Below are 27364 nucleotides of genomic sequence, written 5' to 3'. Positions count from 1 at the left end.
CTGACTACAGGAAGCTGGAGGCAGAGTTGCTCTGCCCCCAGCTTCCTGGAATCAGCCTGATCAGTTTCAACAGCTGCTGAATCTGGAGCCTGGGACAGAACAGCTGGGGCACTGCCTGGTAGGTTCCCACAGGACCAACCCGGCAGCACCCCAGCTGCTCTACCCGAGGCGTCCCGCAACAAAAGCCTGGTCTGCTGGGGGGGGGGGGGCGCACTAGCTCGTTTGCTCCCGGGCAAATGAGCAAAGCTGCCCAGGCGGCGGCTTTGCTCGGGTGTTCCTGGTCTGTTGGGGGGGTCCAGTGGCTTTGCTGGACCCCCCCCCCCCCAGCAGACCAGAGAGACCAGAAGAAGCTTTTCTTATTCCGGAGGACACGGGTGGTGACCCACCGCCCGTGAGCTCCGGGGTGAGAAAAGCCCTGTTCGTAAGTGTGGATCCGACATAAGTCGGATCTGCGTAAGTTGGGGACTGCCTGTATGTCGAAAGAACTGCTTATAGAGTAGATGCAGAGTATGTTATTTCAGAATAATGTCAGTTACTTTGAAATAACACTGCTGTGTAGATGTACCCCAGGAGGCTGTATAAACACAAATTAAAGCAAGGTAACATAAGCAGAAATTGTAATTAACAAACAGCTGTTCACACTGGGAGTCAACTCAGCCCACAAAGCTCAGGTATAGAGCCCTGCCTTTCTACAAGAATTCTCCTACTTCTATTCCTCTAGCAGCTCTATCCACAGACATCAGTATGAAGAAAGTAAAGAGAACTTGGAGTTAATCTCTTGTTCATTGAAAACCTGGGATGCCCCTGCAACCTATACCTAAAAGCATGATGCACATCTGCCATTCCATGAGGAAAAAAAAAACAGCATTCAAAAGAACTGTACCCAGCTTATGGCCCACGGCAAAAGAATAAGGCTGCAAAATCAGGTACCAGTTGATTGGTTGAAACTGGCTTTTATACGTTGCAGAGCTTGCAGCTGTAGGAGAGTGATAGGACAAGGATAAAAAGGATTATAGCAGAAGGGACTCTTGTTACATATTTCACAACTGTTTGGTACACGAGACCAAAGATAGATTGGTTAGTATGCACTGGGGTTTCCTCACTTGCAGAGTCAGTTTATTCAGTAGAGACATTGTGTATCTGTGTAAATTCCAATTTTCATGCAACTCTTTGTCTTGTAAATCCCAAAGTGAGATAAGGCCCATAGTAGATATGTTAATTGTTTGCTTGTTTGGGGAGAAGGGAGAATGTATAGCATTAAGGAGAAAACATAACTGGAATATAATGCTCTCCCACTAATATTGAACACGTCTCCATCTTCAAGTAACTACTACGTAAACACCATTGTTGGCAGTGCTCAAGGTTTACTAGCTACTCCTCCCTTCTTTCTTGCCTTGTTTTGCTCTGCTCTTTCCCTCCTGTGACTTTTTGTAAAATTTTTAGGCTAAGTCTACATTACAAGGTTTTTGCGCAAAACCCGGCAGAGCATCTACATCTTAACTGCATTTTTGAGCAAGTAAATCAGCAGAACAGAGGGCTTTTGCTTGTACAGTTATTCCTCTCCTCATGAGGAATAATTACTTTTTGCACTACAGCTCTTGCACAAAAAGGCAGGTGTGGACACTCCGGAGGGGTTTTTGCATAAGAAACCCCTATCGGCAAAAGCACAAGTACTCTGATGGCCATTCTGTGAATGGCAATCAGAGCTCTCTTGTGCAAGAGTGTCCATGCAGTGTGGACACTCTCTTGCACAAAAGCACATCACTTTTGCAATGCGCTTTGAAGTCTGGATGTGTTTTTGCGCAAAAAGTTTTTACGGAAGTTTTCTTCTGCAAAAGGCTTCTTGCACAAAACCCCTGTAGTGTAGATGAAGCCTTAGAGAAAGAACATGTTTGCCACTGAACTACAAGTATACAGTGCTGTGCACACTGATATTGGTGGAGCAATTATTAATTCAACTTCTAAAAGCTTACCAGGGACTTATTGCTGAATAATGCAAATTAGCCAAATATGCACAGATGGACACAGCTTAATAGTACATATGTATGTTGATATGAATAGACTCATAGGCTATGTCTACACTCCGGGGCTTAATTGGAAAAATTTTAGGCTACGTCTACACTACAAGGTTATTGTGCAAAAATGGCTGTTTTTGTGCAAAATCAGCAGAGCATCCATACCTCAAGTGTGTTTTTGTGCAAGTTAATCAGCAGAATAGAGGGCTTTTGCCAGTAGAGTTATTCCTCTCCTCTCCGTAATTTGCATATTTTTTCCAATAGTTTTTTCAAAAGTGGCTTTTCCGAAATTTGGCCCGTCTTCACTGGGGCCAAATTTTATGTACAATTTTATGGAAATTAGTCCGAGGCAAGCTCCCCTAATACGGCCACACTACCTCAATTTAGAGCCCCAAGAAGCACTGGGGAATAATTACTTTGAATAGCCTGGAGGATGAGTTATTTCGAAATAGCAGCAGTGGAGCATCCACACTACCGCTATTCCGAAACAGCTATTTCAGAAGAGGTGTTATTCCTAGTGGAATGAGGTTTACAAACATTGAAATAAGTCACCTGTTATTTCCCTTTGCTGAGTAAACTCATCTACATGGCTCAGTTGACGGAGCCATGTAGTCTAGACACACCCCTAGTGTCTCTTCTGACCAGTTTTACCTACACACCGGAGAGTGCCTCCTCATACCTTTAATTCCACCTTTAATTCATCTGGCTTCACAGCTCTTCCTCTTCTCTGTACTGCTTTTTTCACACTCTCACGCCCACTAAATTCCAGAACCTTCCCTACTTCTTTCCAGTTATATCTTTCACCTGCTTACTCCCCCTGAATTCCTGGCTTACTTCTGTTTGCCCCACTGAGAGACCACTCCCTTCTCACTCCCACAGGTGTTTCTTTTCCTCCATCTCCCATTCCAGACATGCCCAATTATCTCTCACACACAGGCCCAACCAGCCCATTCTGCTTTTCCCTTTTCCTGCTTCTTTTCATACTGCCTGCTTCTCTTTTTCCCACCCACTCTCCATCTCAGATGCCCAACTTTTCCCCACATGCACTCACTTGTGGAAAGAGAGTGAAAAGTTGACTAGAGGCCAGGACCAGGAGCCCAGCATATGTAAGAGCTGTACTGTTTAGATTGTTTATTTTATAAAAACAACAAAGAGTCCTATGGCACCTTAAAGACCAAGAGTGTTTTTGCAGATACAGACTAATATAGCTACCCTTCTGATACTTCTCACATTCTTTATTTTAGTGTTTATTGTATTCATTTTGGAGTCTTGAGTCTGAAACTAAGGTTGCTCAAGCTTTTACTGGTTAGTGTTATTTCTTTGCACTGGAAAAAACATATCTAAATAAACATGAATTTTGAAATAGTTTTATTTTTGTTTAATGTGTCCCCTCTTCTGTGTTTCTATCCAGGATTGTGATCTCTTGTCTGATGCATAAAAATCTTATCATATGTTTTTACCTACATGTAGGGAATGTTTTTCCCATAAACCTTATGCATCTGTCTTTTAATCTCACATCTCTAAGTTTTATACTTTTTCCATCACTTCTATCCTTTCCCCAGCTTATTATTTATTATTTGTATTGTGGTAGTGCTGGAAAGCCAATGGGCCAAGAGCCCATTGTTCTAAGTGTTGTGCAAATCCAGAACCAAAAAACCATAAATAACTTCTAGTTTAACTTCCCGTTGCATAAAGAAATGCAGTTGTTTTTCTGTGCCTCACAACTCTCGTTACCTGCCCTTTCAGTCCTTTGTGTGTTTACAGTCAGGGATTACTCCATATTTTCAATGATCCCTGGAAGTCTCTCATACTTGTGGTAGTCTCCTTTTGTCATCAAGAGTTAGATTAGTTTGGCTTATGTTTATTTGATGTTTAACTCAATTAAAATTCTATTCTTTAACATTTCCTCTCTGTCTGAAAATATATAGCGTTATGAGTTTCAGCACAGTTAACCGTTTATCTTTTAAAGCTAAAAGACACAACTTTTTCCCATGTAAAACTTTTCTTTGGGTCAGGTGTTATGCCTAAAGTACCAAATGCCTTAAAGAGTTCAAATATGACCTACTTGACTGATTTGTTAACTAGATTCCCATGCAAGGCATGCCTTTCTGCTCATTTCAGATTTGTAAATGTGGTTCCTTTTGATTTGCCAATCATCTATCTGCTTCATGTCCTACAAAAACCAACATAACCAGCCTTTCCTTCTCGTCCAGTTTTCAACATTTCTTTCTTCAAGTCTATTGGAGGAATATTTCTTAAATTACCAACAGTTGCCATTTCAATTTACTTTTAACATGACACCGTGTCCCTAGATAATGTTATAAAATGAATTGCAGTCAGGCGGAGGCTTCTTAAACACTACGGTTTTATTTAAATGCAGCATACAACTACTCAACTCCCAGTCCCTTGAGTTCTCTTTTTGCTATCAGTTCCAGTGTCAGACTTAAAGTGGCAAGGCTTTTTTTTTTTTTTTTTTTTTTTTTGAGAATGCCGTTTGCTGAGCTTCTTAACTTGTATTGTGAAAAATACAATAGCACAGTTTGTTCTGTTTTTAAGAGGAAGTATAAAAGCTGCAGAAATATCAGATGTGATGCTTCCACTTCTTTTCTGCTCAGGCCTTGAGGTGGGTATAAAAAACTAATGCAGAGCTTTATTGGGGTGAATCTGAATCTTGTGATTGTTCTCCTGTATACCAAATGGAGCAGGAGTCATCTTCTTCATCTCTGTGTTTTCAGGAAGATGTTCAACAAGTAGAAATGTGGACAGTTACAAGCCTAATTTAGCAGGCTTCAAACAATTCCTTGACATTCCATATAGACCAAAACAGGGAAGAGGAGAATGACACAGATCTCTGCACCATTTTACCATTCTAGAAAATGGCAAAGTGTGAGCCCCAAGGCACAACACCAAACTAAATTTTTGAAGAATCATGATAGGGAAGTGTGGAAAACCAGGGCTGTGCTGTAATCTGTCACATCCACAAATACCAATGAGCTTGCACACCACCTGTCACTGTAGTATCTGAGTGCTTTCCACGTATTTACTGATATATCCTTACAATAGTCCTGTGAGCTAGGGAAATATCATCCCCCATTTTACAGATCAGAAAAAGAGGCCTAAATACATTAACTGACTGGCTCAAACTAACACAGAAATCTCGACATAACTGGGTACAAAATCCAGATCCCTTAGGTTCTTGAAACAAAAAGCCATTCTTCCTTCCCAAGACCTGGATACTGAACTAAAAAAAGAACCTCTGCCAAGTGAAAAGTATGCTACCACCATTAAGACAAGAAGCAATACTGGCGTCCTTGGGCCTAAAAAGTCTGAGTATCTTCCATAAAATACACAACTATACTCAAAAAAGTCTGATTACATTTCAAATGGCTCAAAAAGAAGAAAGATGTTTGGTGGATGTAATAGTCAATATTCTCCTACTGAAAGTTATGTTCCTGGTGTGGTAATGATTCAATTGGATTAATAAATAATGAGCTACATGAAAGTGACATCATTGAGTCCTAAATATTAACTTACAGTACATGCTGGGAAGACTCAGGAAGTATTGGAGCACAGAATATTGGCTGTAATTGTTTGTTGCCCCAGTGAAAAAGCAAAGACTTGTTCTTGAGGGTACGTCTACACTACAGAGGAAGATCGAAGCTGCTGCTGTCTATTTTCCAGTGTTTGAATGAGTGGTTCTAGTTAAGATAGCTAATTCAAACTGAGAGTGGTGCTTCTGTCAATGCCGGTAACCCTATTTTCACCAGAAGTAAGGGAAGTCAAAGGGAGAATGTTCTCCCTTCAACCTCCTGGAGTGTAGACTGTGCCAAAAACCGAGTTAAGCTACTTTGACTTCAGCTATACAATTAACGTAGCTGAAATTGCACATCTTAATTCAACTTGTCCTGTAGTGTAGATATACCTTCAGAATATTTCTGCAGTAGAATTATGAGAAGGGAATGCAGCAGATGGTGGCTGGTAAGCAGAGAAAGAAAAGAAGTTGGATAATGTAAATTATATAAACTGGAGCAAGTAAACAGCTTTCCTGTTTTCTGATGTGCTGACAATCCTTAAATACATGGTGGTCCACTTTTGCTCATTTTTTTTTAATGTCACTTGACATCAGTAGCCTTGCTCACCACTTCCTGGTTTCACACAGCATCTCCCTTCCCAAAGAAAGGCTGTTGAGAAGGCCAGCAGCACATGGTTTCCTCAAATCTCTCAGACCCTTTTAATCAGGCATTAGAGCTGGCTACCTCATGGGGACAGTGGTGAATGCATTTATGGATGATTTCCTTCTAGTATCTATACCTTAATGTGAGAATATAGTGGTCATTAATGTAGTTCTGCTAGTTCATATATAGAACCTGGCAGGAGTGTAAAGGATCCTTGTCTCAATTATTTTTTTCTTTGAGAGTTCCCAGGAAATGTGGAGGGACAGTTTGCCAGCATCCCTTATGTGTGGAATCTTTCAGGGTTCTCTTAACCAAAGATGTGCGGCTCCTGGGGACTTTATAAGCTGTATGAATTACAAAGCTATTGGTATGACAATCTCCTTCTATGCCATCTCTTTCTTGACTGTGGAGAGCATAGTATGCCTGTGGCTCACTGTTTGCTTTGTAATAGGGGGCCTGGATGAGCCACAGATAGCCTAGGCTCAGTAATGGCAAAACAGAGATGTAGTGATTAGCAAGAGAAACTTGTTGAAGAACTAACAGAAACTGTGTCCTTGCCTTGATTTGTGGTCCTCAATAGTGCAATTGATCTGAGGTCTTCCAGTATTGCTGGATTCTTTTCTGCTTCTGGACTCAGAGATAGTAGCCATGACCAAAAATGCCTTTTTCATCTTTCAGCAGCTAAATGAGTACATAGCCTTGGCAGATGGATGAGAAGCTTGCCACAATGATCCAAGTTTATCACTTATTTGAACCTGATGATTTTATTATACTGTACATGGAACATAGCTGAGCAAAATGATGAAACAGTCAGAAGTAATTGTTTGGTTTTTTGGATTGCATGGGTATACCTTAATCCAGGGGGTTAGAAGGATTTTGACATTTGAGTAGTAGGTTGAGCTATTTATAGGAAAAATCACTTCTGTTGAAAAGCCAATGATAATAAGAAATAAGAAAAGCTGGACAATAATTCTACCATCTGTGTTGGTGTAGGAAGAATCTCTTGAATGCATGTAGGTCCAATTGTAAAGGCTCTGCGGGATGGGGCAAACATGCAAAAAGCATTTCTTAGTCACCACTCTTGGAGATTGTGTAACAGGGGTGGGAAACCTAAGGCCCAGGGGCCTTGTTTGGATCTGGTTCACCTGGATCTAGCCCCCAAGGCTCAGGGCTCCCCCCAGCATTGGGGAGCCCATGCTGGTGCAGACTGCTCCCCGTCATTTCCCCATGGTGCAGGAGCACACAAAATCTACTAGCCTAGGCCTTCAAGGCTCTGGTGTGTGAGGGGGATGTGGAGAGTGTCTTTCTCCTCAGTCAGGGGCCACCTCAATGAGGGGTTTTTGGGGGCTTTTTTTTTTGGTTCTTATCTGTATGCAGCCCTCGACTGATTTTTCTGTGGGTCATTGGCTCTGACCCAAAAAATGTTCCCCAAATCCAAGGGTCAAACTTCTCAAGTGGAGATTGTGGGGTATATGCAGCAGTACAGCAGATACAATAAACAGCAATTAGATTGTCCATCTCTGGCCCAAAGTACTGAAAACTAAGGTGTTGTTCAGGGGACCAGGAGGAGGCTAATTTCACTGTAGGAGTAGGTGACCTAAATTAAATGTATATATGGTTGAGAGCTGACTTTCATGAATAGCAGTAGGGATGGGTATAGGTGTTGTTGTTGGAAGCAATATCTTAATACTAGAGGGTGGAGGCACCTATATTTATTTTTTAATGGAGGAGGAAGGTGTGGCTCAATTAGTTGTATTTAGGAGGGGTGAGTGACAGCTTTAATTAATTGGAGGCTGTTTAAACAGAGTCTCCCTTCTTTTGCCAAAACTCAAATCCTCTTAGACCCTTGTGCCATAAGAGAAGCCAAGGAAGAGATCCTCTCCATAAACTAGCTTTTCCTCTCCTTTGCCCCATTTCAAGCAACTTGACTAGGGATTTCTCTCTCCACGTGTCTGACCTCAGCATTTTTAGCATTTTACAAAATTTTATTTAGAGTGTGAAGAGATCCTTAAATAGGAGCTAAGTTTCCTCTAAGTTGTGTGGGTGCATGACTGCACAGTTATTTTCTCAGCACCACTCAAAGGTTTAAAGCTCCCACACATATAGAGAGCTCAGCTAACTGGTGAAGGCATCTGTAAGCAGCATCTAAAAGGAGTTGCCCTGCACTGAACTGGAGAGCTCCCATAGCAGATAAACAGGCAAGATAAGCAGGGGAAAAGTTTCCGGGAAGGGAGTGATGGGATAATTCATTAATTGGCTTGGGATGAATTCAGAGGGGAGTGGAGTTTGGAGAGTCCCATCTACCCAAGGAGAGAGAGAGAGGCAGAGGCAGAGGCAGAAACCCAGCAGTCTCTTCAACCATCTTGGGCTGGAAAGGGGGAGATAAGGGGCTGACAGCATGGGATAGGTAGGCAAAAGAGGGGATGGGTGGGTGCTGGCATCTGTGCAATGAGGAGGAGGCAAGGAGTAGTTTTTGGGGGTGTCTGACTCACTTGCTGCAGTCCTCTCTGTCTGTCTGGGTTGGAGAGAGGTGGGGGAAAAGCAGGCTGCATGGGGGGACAGAGGGGCGTATGTGCCAGGAGGACATTTACAAGATTACATTTCAAACAACGTTTACATAGGTGCTAATAGCTTAAGATAAGAAAGAAAAAAAATCTTTTGATAGATTTTTTTGGAATGTTGCAAATATCTAAAATTCTGAACTTAATGATTTTTAAAAATTTCTGTGTTACTAATTAATACATGGTATATTGTATTTCATTAAGGCCTGATCTTTGCTATGTGGTAGAGTTCTGACTCTTATGAGTCAGAAATAGTTTGCTAGGTGTGATGCTAGTTGTTTTGTAGGATGAAACCCTATTTGCAAGCTCTTTGAAACATGCATCTGTCTACAAACCCTGAAGTCATGAGTTAATTTGTTGTGGGGCTTCTACTCTTCCTTGAGTGGAAGAAGTCTAATCCCCTGCCTTTGTACAGTACCTTTGTAGTCACTAATGGTACCTCACAACAACTAGACACAGGTGTCATGTTTTAATATATTTTCTTCCACACATATGGACTGCTTAATTTTTTTATATATATGTGTGTGTGTGCATGCGTGTGTGTGTGTTGTTTGTATTGGTGGTGCATAGCCACATACTACCTTAATATTGGTGTTGCACATAAGAAATTTCAGCTTGCCCAAAAGAAATTTTAACCCGCCCAAGGATAAAAAATGTTAGAGGGAAAACTAAACAGGAGTATTAATTAAAAAGCTATTATAATCTGTCAGCCAATGACTGACCTAATGAAAACAGAGATATTTCATATTTTAGATATTTTTAAAAATTTCAATGCCTTGCGTGACATAAAAACATAGAAAGGTAGGGCCAGAAAGGACCTCAAGAAGTCATCAAGCCCAATCCCCTGATCTGAGGAAGAACCAAGTATATCTGGGCCATCCTTGATAATGTTTGTCCAACATATTCTTAAAAACTTCCAATTATGGTGATTCTACAATCTTCTTATCTTATAGTTAATTAGTTTTTCCTAATATGTAACCTAAATTTTCCATATTGCAGATTAAACCTATTACATATTCTCTCACCTTCAGGGTATATGGAGAACAATTCATAGAATCATAGAATACTAGAACTGGAAGGGACCTCAAGAGGTCATCAAATCCAGTCCCCTGCCCTCACAGCAGGACCCAGTACCATCTAGACAATCCCTGATAGATGTCTATCTAACCTGCTCTTAAATATTTCCACAGATGGAAATTCCACAAGATCCTTAGGCAACTTATTCCAGTGTTTAACCAATCTGACACTTAGGAAGTTTTTCTTAATGTCCAACCTAAACATCCCTTGCTGCAGTTTAAGCCCATTGTTTCTTGTCCTATCCTTAGAAGCCAAGGAGAACAATTTTTCTCCCTCCTCCTTGTGACACCCTTTTAGATAACTAAAAACCGCTATCATGTCCCCCCTCAGTCTTCTCCTTTCCAAACTAAACAAGCCCAATTCTGCCAGTTTTTCTTCAAAGGTCATGTCCTCTAGACCTTTAATCATTTTTGTTGCTCTTCTCTGGACCTTCTCCAGTTTATCCACATTTTTCTCAAAATGTGGCGCCCAGAACTGGACATAATACTCCAATTGAGTCCTAATCAGTGCAGAGCAGAGCGGAAGAATGATTTCTTGTGTCTTGCTCACAACACTGCTGTTAATGCATCCCAGAATCATGTTTGGTTTTTTTGCAACAGCATCACACTGTTGGCTCGTATTTAGCTTGATGTCCACTATGACCCCTAGATTCCTTTCTGCAGTGCTCCTTCCTAGACAGTTGCTTCCCATTCTGTATGCGTGAAACTGATTGTTCTTTCCGAAGTGGAGTACTTTGCATTTGTCCTTATTAAACTTCATCCTATTTATCTCATACCATTTCTGAAGTTTGTCCAGATCATTTTGAATTATGACTCTATCCTCCAAAGCAGTTGCAACCTCTCCCAGCTTGGTATCATCTGCAAACTTTATAAGCATACTCTCTATGCTGAATCTAAATAGTTGATGAAGATGTTGAACAGAACTGGTCCCAAAAGAGACCCCTGAAGAACCCCACTTGTTAGGCCCTTCTAGCAGGATTGTGAACCATTAATAACTACTCTCTGCAAATGGTTATTCAGCCAGTTATGGCACCCACCTTATAGTAGCCCCATCTAAGTTGTATTTGCCTAGTTTATTGATAAGAAGGTCACGTGAGACCGCTTCTTCCTTATCCACAAGACTCATATCCTGTCAAAGAAAGCTATCAGATTGGTTTGGAGATATACCTATCTCATAGAACTGGAAGGAACCTTGAGAGGTCATCGAGTCCGGTCCCCTGCCCACACAGCAGGACCAAGTATCATGACATGATTTGTTCTTTACAATCCATGCTGGCTGTTACCTATCACCTTATTATCTTTCAGGTGTTGGCAGATGAATTCCTTTATTACTTGCTGCATTATCTTTCTTGGAACAGAAGTTAAACTGAATGGTCTGTAGTTTCCTGGTTTGTTCTTATATCCCTTTTTATAGATGGGCACTATATTTGCCCTTTTCCAGTGTTCTGGAACCTCTCCCATGATTTTTCAAAGATTATAGCTAAAGTTTCAGATACCTCTTCTATCAGCCCCTTGAGTATTCTAGGGTGAATTTCATCAGGCCCTGGTGACTTGCAGATAACTAACTTTTCTAAGTGATTTTTAACTTGTTCTTTTTTTATGTTATCTTCTAAACCTTCCTCATTCCCACTAGCATTTACTATGTTAGGCATTTCTTCATCAGTGATGACCGAAACAAAGAAGTCATTAAGCACCTCTGCCATTTCCAAGTTTCCTGTTATTGCTTCTCCCTCCTCACTGAGCAATGGGCCTACACTACCCTTGGTTTTCCTTTTGTTTTTAATATATTTATAGAAGTCTTCTTGTTTCCTTTTATGTCTGTAGCTAGTTTGAGCTCGTTTTGTGCCTTTACCTTTCTAATCTTCCCCCTGCATACCTTTATTGTTTGCTTATATTCATCCTTTGTAATTTGTCCTAGTTTCTACTTTTTATATGACTCCTTTTGATGTTTAGATCATTCAAGATCTCCTAGTTAAGACAAGACTTTCTTTTGCCATACTTTCTATCTTTCCTATGCAGTGGAATAGCTTGCTTACAGTTGTGCACTCACTTTATAGTAATTTAATCTAGACCATATATCCCCAGTTTGTTTATGAGAATGACATGTGTAACTGTTTCAGAAACCTTACTAAAATTAATATATATCACATCTACTCCTTCCTCCTCATGTAATAGGCCTATCACCATATCAAAGAAGGAAGTTAAGTTGGACTGACATAATTTGTTTTTGGCAAGCCCATGCTGGCTATTCTTTATAGACCTGTCAGTCTCTAGGTACTTAAAACTTGATTTTTAAATAATTTGTTCCAGTATAATTCAAGGTATTCAAGTTTGGCTGACAGCTTTAAAATTCCTATAGTCCTCTTTATTTCCCTTTTTACAGATAGATACTATGTTTGCCCTTCTTCAGTCCTCTGGGACCTCATCTGTCCTACCTGAGTTCTCCAAGATTACTGTTCTGAGATTGCTTCGGTACCCCAGGCTGAATTTCACCAGGCACTGACATCTTTAATACATCTAATGTATCTAAATATTCTTTAACCTACTCTTTCCCTGTCTTGGTTATATTCTTTCCTTCTTGTTATTAATATGTATTGTTTTTAGTATATAGTCATCATTAACTTTTTAGTTAAGACTGAGGTAAAATAGGCATTCAACATGTCATCCTTCTTCAGGCCATCAATTATTAGGGCTCCTATTCTGCTAAGTAGAGGACCTACTCTTTACTTCATCTTTCTCTTGCTCCTGATGTATTTGAAGAATATCTTCTTGTTGCCTTTTACATTTCTTGCTTGGTGTAACTAATTTTGTGCGTTAGCCTTTCAGTTTTTGTACTAATGGGCTATTTTTTGTACTTTTTCTTAGTAATTTGTCCATTTTCTTCTTTTTTTTTTAGGATTCCATCTTGCTTTTCAGGTCTTTAAAGGGCTCCTGATGCTGATATATTGAGTCCTTACTATTCTTCCTATTGTTCTTTTGCATCGGGATAGTTTGCTGTTGTGTCTTTAATACTATACCCTTGAGAAAGTGCTAGTTCTCATGAACTCCTTTACCCTTCAGATTTTCTTCCAGTGGGACCTTAACTATCAGTTATCTAAGTTTATTGAAGTTTTCTTTTTTAAAATCCATTATCTTTATTCTGCCTTCACTCTTTCCTATCCTTAGAATAATGAAATATATCATTTCATGATCAATTTCACCCAAATTCACTTACGACTCTCAGATTTGCTACCATTGACTCCCTGATGCTCAGAATCAACTCTAAAATTGCTGTTACTTTGGTTACTTCCTTCACTTTCTGAAACAAAAAGTTTTTCCATTATATTCCAAAAATGTATTGAATGTTTTGTGTTCAACAGTATTACTTTTTCAAAAGATGTCTGGGTAGTTAAAGTCCTCTATTATTACCAAATCTTGTGTTCTGGTTACATCTGTTACTCATTCTTTCTGAACCTTTCTGTGACCCTTCATCAAACTTCCTGTTAAAATTCTAAAGAAACAATATACATATATTCACAAGTACATTATCCATTGTTACATATTTGCCTCGGATATTTCATATAAAAAAGATAATTCAAATGATAATTAGAAGGATATTGTAGGAGGAACAGCGGGAGAAATGTGCATGTTTCCACATGTGTGCACATATATATATCCACCTAATGGATAAAAGCCAAGCCCAAAAGACTATTGTATTATATTGTTAGCTTGATACACACACCTCAGTTGGCAGAGAATGAGTGCTGTAATCTAGCCCTGGTCTACACTAAGGAGTTATTTCGAAATAACTCCCCTTATTTCAAAATAACAAGTGGAGCATCCTGTTATTTCAAAATAAGAGACTGGTTATTTCAAAATAATAACTCCTGCTTTCCACTAGGAATAACACTTATTTCAAAATAATTGTTTCAAAATATCGATGGTGTGGACTTGCCACTACTATTTCAAAATACTATTCCCTAGAGTAAATCAAAGTGATTACTTCCCAGTACTTCCTGGGGCTCCAATTTGAGGTAGCGCATCCACAGTAAGGGTATGTCTATACTATGGGACTAGGTCAAATTAAGATATGCAACTTCAGCTATGTTAATTGCATAGCTGAAGTCGAAGTAGCTTAACTCGGCTTTTGGCACCATCTACACAGCAGGAAGTTGAAAGGAAAACACTCTTCCTTCAACTTCCCTTATTCCTCATGAAAGTTGGACTCCTGGCATTGACTGGAGTGCCCCTCCCAGTTTGATTTAGTTGTCTTAACTAGACTGCTAATTCGAACCCTGGAAGATCGACAGTGGAACTTCGATCTTCTCTGTAGTGTGGACATACTCTAAAGGAGCCTGCCTTGGACTAATTTCCCTGTAGTGTGGACACACTAATTCGAAATAGTTATTTTGGGACTTACTATTTCTAAATAAGTTATTTTGAAAGAATTTCCTATTGTAGACATGCCTTTAGAGGGATCCAATGCCCTGGGAAGAAAGGAAATGTTTGGATCACTTGCATTCTCCAGAGTGTTTTTTGGGCAAGGGTATTTTAGAAGTGTGGCTCAAATGGCTCCATTGAAGTTACACTGGTGAAGGCCACTTTGTGGACACATTGAATCTCACAGTTTCCTGATGTGCCCTGGCCACTCTTTCCAGAACAGCCTATTCAACTTTTGTAATTACACTGGAATTGTGAAAGTCACCTGGTAGAACAGGGGTGCAAGACTTATTGACTAGTGAGTGGATTGTATAACACTGGTGGTCCCACACTTTGGGCTGCGATGGTAGATTATAACCTGGAGATTAATGTGGCCTATTGCATACATGGTACTTCTACATAAGACATTATTGGAAGTTGCTAACCAATTAACTGTTTTGCTTTTTTCTAATTAAACTATAGGAAGAATTACATATAGGTTACATATTCAGAGAAGAAAAGCTTTACTGTAATATTATTTTAACTGTAGCAAGAAGCATATTTGGTTCTCTCCATTTCTCAGGATTTACTTCCCAAATTAATATTTATACAAATTAAAAACTGTTAATAGCAAAACATTGTAATTGATTAGCCTCTGAATGTTTACCGCTCACTTTGCTTAAAAACGCCATTTGTCAGCTTCATGTTCTATTGACAATGTTATCGATTTATCCGATTTGGGCTTTGTCTTGTCTCTCGTACATAAAACTCACATATGCAGTTCAAATGGGAAATGACTCTATTGATTTCCTTAACTTGAGCCCAAATGCTAAAGATTTTTGGATAAGCTTTCTCATTACTTAAGCCAAAATCAATAAGAGAGAGCATCTTTTAATGAAAGAGCAGTTTGAGCAACGTACTTCAGAAATGGGGCCCTGTTCATCCTTTGCTTTACAAATCGATCTCCTAGGTTCCTTAAGTGAGGTCCAATTGGTTGACATTGTGGTTTGTCTTTGTGTGTAAACTTGCAGCTTCAGAAAAGAGAAGACAAGCTACAGAGACAACAGAAGGAAACGTTTTCTCTCCAACTGAAAAAAAAGCTTGTCTTATGCAGGTATCCCGTTTCTAACAGAATCCTACAAAACCTTCACTATTTTGTGGTCACATTTCAGGATTCTAATTGGAGACTAATGTCTTTTCTTGTCCCATTTATATGTCACTCATTATATATCTCTCTGTGTTGTACTCCATTGTTTAAATACTGATACAGTAGTTCATTTGGGAAACTGGGATAATAAGCTATCACCTTGTTTTATGATTTTTTAATGCTGTATTTAAATAACATAATATAAATGTTAAGCTGAGTTCATAGTGTCTTGGTAACCTGTTAATTTAATTGTGCTTTCTTTCAGCTTCAAGCTCAAGAACATCTGATTTATCAGCTTCAGACTGAACAGCGTAAATGAAATCTGAGCTAGAAAAATTAAGAGATGAAGCTGAACTGCTGCAGAATGAACTGGGCACATACAACAAGTTATATGGGCAGGCCAGACGACAGGTACTGTTCTAAGATATCATTAACTGCCCTGAACTACATAAATTAAGCTGATTATGCCTTTGCTTAATTAACTGAGAATGACCTATTGATGTGTAGGCAGAGTAAGATAGAGACTACATTCTGCACTGTACTAAATTTATAGGTTTTCAATTAGTTCTATTATTGACTGTGACTATTTCAAAAAAGAGTTTACTTTTATGTTTTGTAGCATGCTTTTTAATTTAGCAGGATGCGTGTACTGTATTGTATATTTTATTCTGACTTATCTGAAGATTGATCTAGTGAAGATCATTTATTGCCACAGTTAAATCTATTCATTCTTGCCTCATTTGCTGATGAACCTGCATGAAGTATTTGACTTTCAAAACATATTAAATTGTTGACATAACCTTTGATTAGACATATTCAATAATATATGCAAAGTAATTTTGAAAATGATTATTTAAGCAAATATATTTGTAAAAGGGATAATGTTTTGTGGAACTCAAGACAAATCCCTGAAAAATGTTTTGGTAAGTTAATATTTTATGTAGGTTGATTAGATATTTTTCTTCCAAAAGATACTTACATTATCTGTGATTCCAGTTCTAGTTATATTTGAAAAGAAGAAGGATTTGCACTCCTTTTTTGCCTCTATATGGTCTATCTATTAAGGAATAAGGAACTTATACAGTTAATATGAAATCTTGTCAAATGTTTATAGATTTTTAATGCAAAGGTAACACAATATATATGCTAACATTCTAACTTTCCATACTTTGGGATCTTTATTACATGGAAACTGAAGTTAGTCAATTAACACGACATACTAAAGATGCCCCTGCAATAGAAGTGCATAGCAAAAAAAAAAAAAAAAAGTTGGAAAATTGGAAACTAGGAACTGTATATCTGTATTAAAATATCTGTATAACACTATTTTTAATTTGAATCCAAGAAACTCACTAAACTTTGCTAGTTTATTAAAACAGGAAGATTACATCATGAAAATGTAGCTTCTGCAGTGTTTCTTAGTGAGACATAACTTTACTAAAGTAGAGATTTATTTATTTCAGACATGAATTTTGGGAAATTTGCATAAAGGTAACATCAACTATAAAGATAAGTATGATTGTACCTTAGTTGTACCGTCTGAATTCCAACATTATAGTAAGATCTAAAAAGATGTTTAGGTCCTATCGTTACTAGCGCATTGAAAATTCATAATTAGCAGGAAGATAAATAGTTACCATGGGTGCCATCAAATGGCAACATTTACCAGCAGTTACCACACTGTGGCATTTGAGAAAGTGCATTTCTTTCTAACTGTCAAATTAGGGAAAAACAGCTTGTGGCATGTTTGTGGGTAGAAACACACTATACTCCTTGGAGTGATGCATGTCTTTACCAGGAGCGTTTCCACAGACTTAACTGTATAAGGCATTGATGGCTGGAATTTCCTTACCCCCACGCCTGGATTCAATAGTGCAAGCTGTTGACCTCAGGAAGGGGGGTTTCTCCAGGTGTGAGCCCTGAGCAGGAATGAGTGCCAAAAGACTACACAGAGCGTAACTACATCATTCTAAATGCCACATCTCTCACATATAGTGGATGATTTACATCAACAGGAGAACATTGTAGTGTAGACACTCATAGAATTAATAGTTGTGTCATAAGCTGTCTTACACTGATAACTCGGTAAAGTAGGCCAGGCCTTAGACTCTCTGAATTTCTCTGCTTACATATCTATGGTAAAGCATTCCTATCATCTGCTGTCCAGCTGCTGCTACTAGAGTGCAACTCTTTCTGACTAAGCCAACTCTTCTTCATCCACCTTATTGACTTACTCATTAATTTGCCATTCATTATTCTTGTATGATTATCTGCACAACTGCTTTACTGCCTTGTTTACTTATTGACTTATTGCATCATTGATCATTAGTTTATCAGTTTCACAGTTAGCCCAGCTCTCATTTGGCTTTCAGAGTTTTACATAGCCATTGATCCTGTCCAGCCATTACTTTTGTGCCATGACTACCCTCCACTTTCTGGCTGTGTCCAGACTCAAGGGTTTTTTCGAAAAAACTTCACCTGCGTCTAGACTACAGCCGCATTCTTTCGAAATTAAATCGAAAGAACGCGGCTTTTCTTTCGACAGCGGAAAACCTCATTTCACGAGGAAGAACGCCTTTTTTGACGGAGATCCATTGAAAATAAGTGTGTGGGGACGCGGGGAGGCCTTTTTTTCGAAAGTAATGGCCTCCAGGAAGAAGCCCTGGTGGACAATCTGGGGCATGCCTTGCATGTCTCTGGTTCCTGTCTGCAGCCATTTTTTAAAGGGACAGGCACCCTCACAGCCACTTGAGGCAGCAAAGCAGCCAGAGCACACGGCTACTTAGGCGCAGCATGTCCCAGCCCCAAGACCCTCCTGGCCCTTCCAGAGAGCCTTCTGGGGACCCAACCAGGGGCTCCAAATGCCAGGCACTGGCATGGTCTGGGCCAGAGCTCAAGACCCTTCTCAAGCTCTGGGCAGAGGAGGAGGCCTTACAAGCCCTACAAACCAGGCGGAGAAATGCGGACATTTTTGCCCGCATGGCAGAGGCCCTGGCCCAGAGAGGGCAGCATCCCCGCACCCAGGACCAGGTGTGCTCCAAAGTTAAGGAGCTGCGCCAAGGTTATGTGAAGGCCAGGGAGGAGAGCTCCCGTTCTGGGGCAGCCCCCCACTCCTGCCCCTATTATTCTGAGCTGGACCACATCCTGGGTGGTGGTGAAGCACGCACACCACTGCGTCTTGTCCAGTCAGGCTTGGGGGACCCTGTGGTGGATGCGCCGGAGCAGGAGCCAGAGCAGTCTGGAGACGGGGACATGGTGCCGGAGGAGGAGGACAGTGAGGAGACGGGGACCCTCACTCTGGAGCCAGTCACGCAGACCCCAGAGGCCTCCCAGGTGTCATCTGATGCCGGAGATGAAGCAGCAGGTGAGCGCAGAGAGGTTGTGTAACACACGGGGAGGGGGAGGCGGGAGGTGGGTGCACAGTGGGTGATGCACAAGGGAAACCTGTTATACTCAGGCTGATGCCCAGGTCACACATGGTGTTACCTTCAGAATGTCTGATTCCCCTGTCTGAAGGAGAGGGCATGCCCTTTTGGACAGCTGTTGCACACATGACTGATTGTGATAGAAATGTAGCCGTGTTAGTCTGATCTGAGGAAGTGGGTCTGGCCTAATAAACCATCTTGTTAGTATTTTAAGTGCTACATAGTCCAGTTTTTTATGACTGATTGTGCCTTCCTCTTTTCCTCCGCAGCCGGACCAGCCGTGCAAGAGGGCCGCAGCACCCCAGCCCCACCTCCATCTCCATCTCGGGGACATAGGAGCCACAGACACAGGCGTGTGTATGCGGACATCCTGAGGCAGCATGTGGCGGCCGTGCAGGACTTCAACACCATCCTGCGAGAGAGGGTGGAGGCAGAGGCTCGGTGGCATGATCGGCTGATGGAGGAGCTTGTCCAGCAGTGCACGTCCCTGTGTGCCACTCTCAGGGAGGTCTGTGGCTTGCCTGCTCCTGTGCCTGGTCCTGCTCCTCCAGCACCCCATGACCCTGCCCCACCAAACCCCCCTTCCACAGCACCATCCCTTCCCCCCTTGTACCTCCCTCTCCCCCAGCTCCCCAGTGCCCCCAGCCCCTCTCTCCCCCTGGCCCTCCTCTCCCCCAGGCCTCCCAGTCCCAAGAGCATCTACCCTCTGTTGTCCAGCCAATGGACAGTCGCCCCACCCAATTCCATGACCATGGTGGACCCTGAACACGAGGCCCAAGCAGGAGACTGCGAGCAGGCAAGCACCGTGCAACCTGATCCCCTTCCCCCCTCCAGGTTTCAAGTCCCCTTCTCCCCCTCCAGGTTTCAAGCATCCCCATCACCCCAGTTAAATAACAAGGACTGTGTTAAAGGAAATGTTTATTGTACATAGTTTGTCATGAAAGTATATTTTATACATCAAAAATCAACAAAAGCTTTTTTATGTTTGCAATGTTATACAATTTTTCAGTGACTGATATTTATAACAATAAAACAGAACTTATTCTTTTGAGACAAACCCTGGTTTTTATTATTTCTACCAGCAGGGTCAGGAGATGGGTTGAGGAGGGAGCTTTTATTGGGCCAGGGCCCAGTCCCCAGGCAGAAGCCCCTCAGTAGAGTCAGTGGCCTCCAATTGAGAATCGCTCCCATAGGGCCTCCCGTATGCAAACAGCAGACCGGTGAGCCTGGCGGATGGCAGCTGTCCGGGGCTGGGCAAAGTGCCTCTCCTGACTATCAGCACCTGTACCCCACCCTGGTAGGAAGGCCTCCCCTTTCCTCTCCACCAGGTTATGGAGAACTCAACACATGGCCACCACCTCAGGGATGTTGCACTCCCCCATGTCTAGCCGTGTGAGCAAGCACCGGAATCTCCCTTTTAAACGTCTGAACACACATTCCACCTGGTTGTGAGCCCAGTTAAGGTGAGCATTAAACTGCTCCTTGCTCGCATCCAGGTGGATGGTGTAGGGCTTCATCAGCCACGGCATCAGGGGGTAGTTGGCATCAGCCACTATGCACACCAGCATGTGCACATCCCCAACCGCAAAGTCGTGATGCGGGGAAAATGTTCTTGTATGAAGCCTCCGGTAGAGGTACGAGTTCCTGAAGATGCAGGCATCATGTGCCCGCCCTGACCACCTAACATAAATGTCAGAAAACTAGCCACGATGGTCGACCAGGGCCTGGAGGACCATAGAAAAGTAGCCCTTTCTGTTAATGAATTGGGCTGCTCGATGGGGCGGTGCACGGATTGGAATGTGTGTCCCATCGAGTGCCCCTCCACAGTTCGGGAAGCCAAGGGCAGCAAAGCCGGCCATGATGCTGTCCAGATCTGCTAGACAGACGAGCCTGTTGAGCAGCTCAGAATTGATGGCCCTCACCACCTGCAGAAAGAGACAGACAACAAAATTTTAGAAGGGGTGCCTTATCTCTTAGGAGGAGAACCCACCACCCACCTTCCCTCTCAAACACCCTGAGAATCTCCTCCTCAGAACTCCCCCCCCCCCCAGCAGTTCAGGGTGAGTGGAGGAGCTCCCTCCTACTCCCACTCCACTTTGCCCTTCCTGACAGTCTCCCTTCCCCCCACCCCAAACTGTGACTGTCCCCAGACATTGACTTACCTCCATCAGGATGTATCCAACAGTAGACCTGCCCACTCCAAATTGGTGTCCCATGGAGTGGTAGCTGTCGGGGGTGGCCAGCTTCCAGAGGGCAATAGCGACTTTCTTTTCCACGGGGATAGCGGGCCACAGGTGGGTGTCTTGCCATTGCAGAGCCAGGGCGAGCCAGGTACACAGCTCCTGGAAAGTGGTCATTCACATCCGGAAGTTGCGTAGCCACTCTTGGTCATCCCAGAGCTCCATAACGAGCCGGTCCCACCAGTCAGAGCTGGTGTCAAGCCTCCAAACACGCTTGTCCACAAAGAAGTTTGGAGGCAAGGGCAATGGGGCTGCATGACGGATGATCCCTTTGTACCTCTGGTCTGGGTCCAGATGGGGAAGTAGCCTCATGACTGTGTCATGCAGATGCAGCAACACTTGCAGTATGATGGCGTGGGGCCATCGCCTGCCCAGGGGCAGCTCTGGCTCCATGCTAAAAAAACGGGTCTAAAACAGAAAAACCTCCAAACAAAAAACCTGCTGGGGTGTCCCAGGAAGCTGAGCACTCCAAACAAGCACTGCAATACCTTGCTTACCTCCTAGAGGGACAGCAAAGGCAGCTGTAGGAGCAGAGCAACGGGTGTTCAGGGGCGTCCCTTTAACCACGTGTCTCTGCAAAGGGCAGGCAGCAGCACCCGGAAGGAAATGCTGCCCCCATACCCTGGCAGAAGCAGTTCCGGGTGGCTTTTCCTTTTGAAAGAGCGTCCAGCAGTCAGGACGCTCTTTTTCGAAAAAGCGGATCGATTTTCCGATCCGCGTATTGTAGTCTAGATGCTGTTTTTCGAAAGAGACTTTTTCAAAAGTATCTTTCGAAAAAGCCTCTTTCGAAAGAGGCTTGTAGTCTAGACATTGCCTCTCTGTCCCATTGTCTCCTCCCTCACTCTTCCTATTTTCTTTCCTATTGTGTTCATATCATTATCCTTTTTACTTTCCACTCTACTTCTCTTTCTAGCTCTACTTCCTCCTCTTATCATCCAGTTCCTATTTCCTGAGTCCTTTTTTATGCCTATGGATTCTTATCCCACTTTCTCATCCTGTTCTTTACCTCTGCAAATATTTATTCTGGCTTTCATTCCACCTTTATCTTTCCCTGCACCAGTGCTTCTCTGGCCCCTCCCTCTCAAACCTCATCCCTACAACTTCCATCTGTTTCCATCCAGCCATTTTGCCCCTCTTATCATCATCTCTAAACTCTGTTCTTTAGTTAATTCACTCAACTCCAGTCTCTTCATTCTCCTGGTCTCGTTTCTCTGCTATTATAAAATCCATTCCTTCAACCTTCAACTTTAACTCACCCCCATCATTTGCTTTCTCCATAACTACTCCCATATTGATGAGCACCTCCCCCAAAATTCCTGTGACTATATGGACTACCAGCTTGTTCATTCCCTGCCCCCTTTGTCCTTCCCTCTGCATGGACAAACAACTCAAAATAAAGTCCTGAGATCCTATCCCTGACTCATCATTCTGACCATGTAACTCATCTTTCATGCTTCCCATTTACTACATCAAATTCAAGCTTCTTGCTCTTGCCTTGAACAACCATTCAAAATTCTCCCTCTCCCTAGTTATCCTCTTTTGTCTATTACTGCTTCTCTCACTTCAACCTCCTTCTTTCTGTTAATGAGACCAGCTTGGAATCAAGCTTATTTACCTGTCTCTTGCATACTGCTCTTCTACATGTTGTGTACTCCCTGAATTAATCTGCAGGGCCAACAATCTCTTCTCCTTAAAATGTGCCTCCCAAACCACCATGTCAAGGAAAGTTCAGGAAATTGGCCACTCTATGATTGTAAATATTACAGCAGTTGGAGCAAGCTGATTTTACGTATTTATTATAAAAAAAACCCTTTTCCATGTCTTAGAACCATCAAGCTGTTGCAACTTATATAACTGTGGGATTGTATTTTAGTTACAATTATGCTTCTTCACCTGTTCTTTCAATTTGTTACTCTTTACAAGTTGCATCTTATTTTCAATTAAATTGGAAACTATTCAGGTCAGGGATCATGTAGGCTTCAGTGTTTGGCACTGTGCCAAGAATAATGAGGTCTTGATCCTGACTGGTGATATTATGGTGCAATTAATTTTATCCAATTAGTTGTGTACTTTGATGACTGTCATAAATGGAAAGCTACCATACTTACTACTCCATTTTGCTGGACTATGACCTAGCTGGTCCACAGTATCAGGATTCTATAGTCATACTCTGGAGTTATTTTTACACTAGAGGCAGAGATGACTGAGGCTTCCATTCCAGATGACAATCTGACCATTCCTTCACAACGTAATTCCTTCCCATTGCTTGTTTGGCTCTGTTCACATCCCAGAGACAGCCTCTTCAGCCTCTTGAAATTCCTATAAGAGATTCATTTTGATAAGCCCAACTCCTTAGGATACTGCTTGTTACAACCATTGACTGTTCTTATCTATTGCTTTTGGGTGGGCAGGAGAATAGGGAAATATGACAAAGGGAAATATTCACCAGGATATGTGACAAAGAAAACTATTAATTCATTTTATACTCACTTCTTCCAGTCTATACTGCATTCTCCTAATCTCTGAGGGATGTGTTGTTACGTTTTTAAGAAATCTGCTCTCTTTGGCTTTTGGGTGTTACTTTTTAGCCCAAAGTCTGCCTTGGCAACAAAGTATTTTCGATATACCCGAAGCTTTATGATCATCTTCCTGTGCTCCCTTTGGAATAGTTGCTTCATCTCTAAGACTTGATGCCTAAGGCGTCAGTTTATGCATTTCTGCACATTGAACTCTTTGTTGTTTATTGCTGTTTTCTCTAGGTTTTGTTCTATCCCTTGTTATTTAGTGTGGAGCATTTCCAAAGCATTTTTAAATGCTTCAGGTGCAGTTGAGCTCAATCCCTAGTGGACATGTATAACGTATATGTGATACTCCTCAAAAAATCAAGATTCATTTGATTTGTTATGAGATTTGCTTACAAATGCATTGAAAAGTTTTTTCCCTAAAAATTCCTGAAAATCCAGCATGAAGCCAGTTGGGAAAAAATGGAAGACTTAAGTTTAAAAGAAAGTGGAACCAAAACCCTATATAGCCATTGAAACTCTGCATTTGCACTTTATTGAATGAGTCCTTGCTTACACTGAACCACTAAATTCTGTATGGGTTAAAGGCTTCCTATTCCAGGTATTGTCTGCTATGCAGACATATTCTGTATTTCAGAGATCTCATTTTTACCTAGTCAAGGAAACTTTTTTTAAAAAAACATTGGTTTTAGGAATAATCAAATACATACGATGCCACTACATGTTTATCTTTCTGGATGATTGTTTAGTCAGATGGGATGGGACCCACAGATTGCTTTGTGAAAATCTGTGAAATCAAAATGCCACATGGTTTGCAGAGAAAATTGGAGTTCATAGGAGTCTTGCTAGACATGGCTTCCCACCTTCCTCCCCCAAAGAAGATCTAGGACATTTTGAATCTTGCCACAGGCATCTGGAATCAATATGCTCCATGCTATGAACGTTGTATTCGATCAGGAGAATTCATAGTAACTATGACACATCCTCATATTACACAGGATTAAAGATGTTAAATACTCACATATCACATTGACACTTGTATCTGGTTAATGCTCTGGTCTTCCTTGGGTTTCTGGTAGGTGAGGAGGTAACTTGCAATAAACTATGGACTTCCAAACTCAAACTACGGTAACCTTGGGTCTGTCTTGCATAAATTAGCTAGCCCATTAAGGGGGAAAACATATCCATGCCACATGGTATCTACTGAAGCAACAACTATGCATATTTCTTTTTGAGATGAGGTTGTTGTAAGCACTCCTTATATCTTCAGAGACCAAATAACCTTAAAAGTGCCCTTTTGAATCAGATCACATAAACAATTAAGAAGGTACTGGCTAATGGTTCATATGTAAGGAATTGGACAGTGTCTCACAAGACATTTATACAAGCATATAACCTTACCGGTTGGAAAGCAAAACATTATTTCAGACAGGCTAAGCCAATTAATAATGGATACACATGAGTGGTCACTGAATCAGAGGATACTGAATTGGAGCCATTTCCAAATAGATACATTTAAAACTTATCTAAACAGCAAGCTATTAGTATTAATTTATAAAGAGTTTCTTGTTGGTGGTGCACTATGTGGTTTCTGTGATTCATGTATCATCTAGACATTTTTCATTTCTGTTGCTGTGTGAGACATACAATTGCACAAAAAAAAGTGCATGCAGAAATTTCTGTTTGTGAGAAGTAGGACATTCCTTTCCATGAGAGATACCAACAGAACCATTGTGTGGATCCACACAAATATATACATTGGGTCAACATTTATTATATATAATATATTTAATAGATAATATATAATATTTCATATGTATATATTGGGTCAGCATTTATTTTCTGTATTATACCTTCAATATTTATCTGTCTCTTATGTTTCTTCTGCATTTTTACATCCTTTTAAAATGTATTTCTCCTTCAATAGGAGATCAGGTTTATGCAAGGTTTCTTTACCATCACCATAGCTGTATAAATACTTACAATTCTGCTTTGGAAGTGAAATTTTTGTTACATAGGTCTTCCTTCAAGCTTTCCCTGCTTCCCCCATCAATAAGAAAGCAAGTTTATCACTTACACCCAACTGTTGTCCTGTTTGTCTTTTGGGAACCTAAATATTTCTATTCACTCATAAAAACGTACACTATTTTTTTTCATGGTGATGGTGTTTTATTCAGAAGATGACAATTATATATTTTACAGTCTTAATTAAATATCTGTATTATAAACTACCAAAGCTTGCTTATCAAACTTTGTGTAAAAATAGATCCTGAAGGAATGTTGTAATGACAGGATCATAAACCAGGATAGTGAAGTTTCAGTTTATGAAGTAACATGTAACATTTGCAAAGTATTTTAAAATGTCATATGTAACAAAATGTTGATTCCTGATCAACTGATGCTGAATGTATTCACTTCTAATATTTTTTGGTTTTTTCCTGTGTTTCCATAGAAATATATAGAGAAAACTGCAAGAGAGAACTATCTAGAGTTTGTTTTAATGAACTATGTTTTTCTTGTAATATATTTAATTTTTAACATTTTAATATTCAGAATGGGAAGATTTATTAGCAATTTGAGATACATCAGATTTTACTCTCCTTATTTCAGCGATGTCATCAGAATCCCTTGATGAATATATGTTGGAGAGCTTGTTTGTTGCCCCATTGCTCAATGTGTGCATACTATTGGCCATTTGTCTGTTTTTCTATAAATCAAATATATCTGATAAAAGCCATATATTTTAATATGCAATGCCATGTCCTATAGTGATAAAATATTATCTTGCACACAATGCTACAATTATAACTTTGATAAATAAAATTCAGTTAATGTACTGCAGAAAAATACCACTAAAATATCCAGACTGGGTATGTATAAATGCATTTTACCTGATTCTGGGCTTACAGTTATGGGACTTTCACAGGTATAACTCCACTGATTTCACCTGGATTACTCCAGATTTACAACGGAGTGAGATCAGACTGAGACCTATCAAACAGAAGCTCCTTGACTGTTATCAGTACAAACTTTTATCTGTCATAAATGAAGATCAGTTAGCTCCTCAGTAAAGACTGCAAGAAACTTGAAGTAAAATATTAGATAATTTAAAAAATGCTCCATAAAGGCAAACTTTGGAATAGGTCATAGGCATTTTCTTTTACTTCTTGGTTTGGGAATTTACCTAGAGTTTGCTTGATTCACAGTCTCCTTATCCAAAATTTTCTTGTAAAATAGACCTCTACAGCATGTCAGAACATCAAAGAAAACAAAGGTCAACTAGAGGGGTCTGCAGAGCACATTGATGGTCTGTTATTGGATATTGTGAGACAAAGCATGGATTTAAATTCCTGAAATTCATGGATGATCTGTAGCCCTAAATCTCCTTTATATAACATCTGACATGGACAGTTGTGTTTCCTCACATGCTCAATATGCTAACAGTAGAATGAAGCTAAATCTGGACAAGATGAAGGTGCTACTGTTTGGGAAGGCCCTAAAAAGATCTTTGCACTGCCATAATTTCACTCTCAGTGAGGGAATCAATCTAAGATAATGAAGAAAACCACATCTTAGGGATCCTTCTGCATTCCTTGTCTCCACTATGGATGCTGTTGCGGCAAACAGCCTTTTCCCCTTTGGCGAGACGACTGGTCCTTATTCTACTGGATTCAGACTTGCACACAGTGATACAAACCCTTCCAGCATTCCAGGCTTAATTAGTGAAATATATGGAATTTAGCAATTAAATTGCTGATTTAGTACAACTCCAGTTGGTTTAAAATTCAGCAGTCAATTATTCATC

This window comes from Pelodiscus sinensis, chromosome 2 (genome assembly GCF_052426305.1).
Source record: "Pelodiscus sinensis isolate ZL-2025 chromosome 2, ASM5242630v1, whole genome shotgun sequence".
Classification (NCBI taxonomy): Eukaryota; Metazoa; Chordata; order Testudines; family Trionychidae; genus Pelodiscus; species Pelodiscus sinensis.
Note: the sequence above shows the minus strand (reverse complement) of the source record.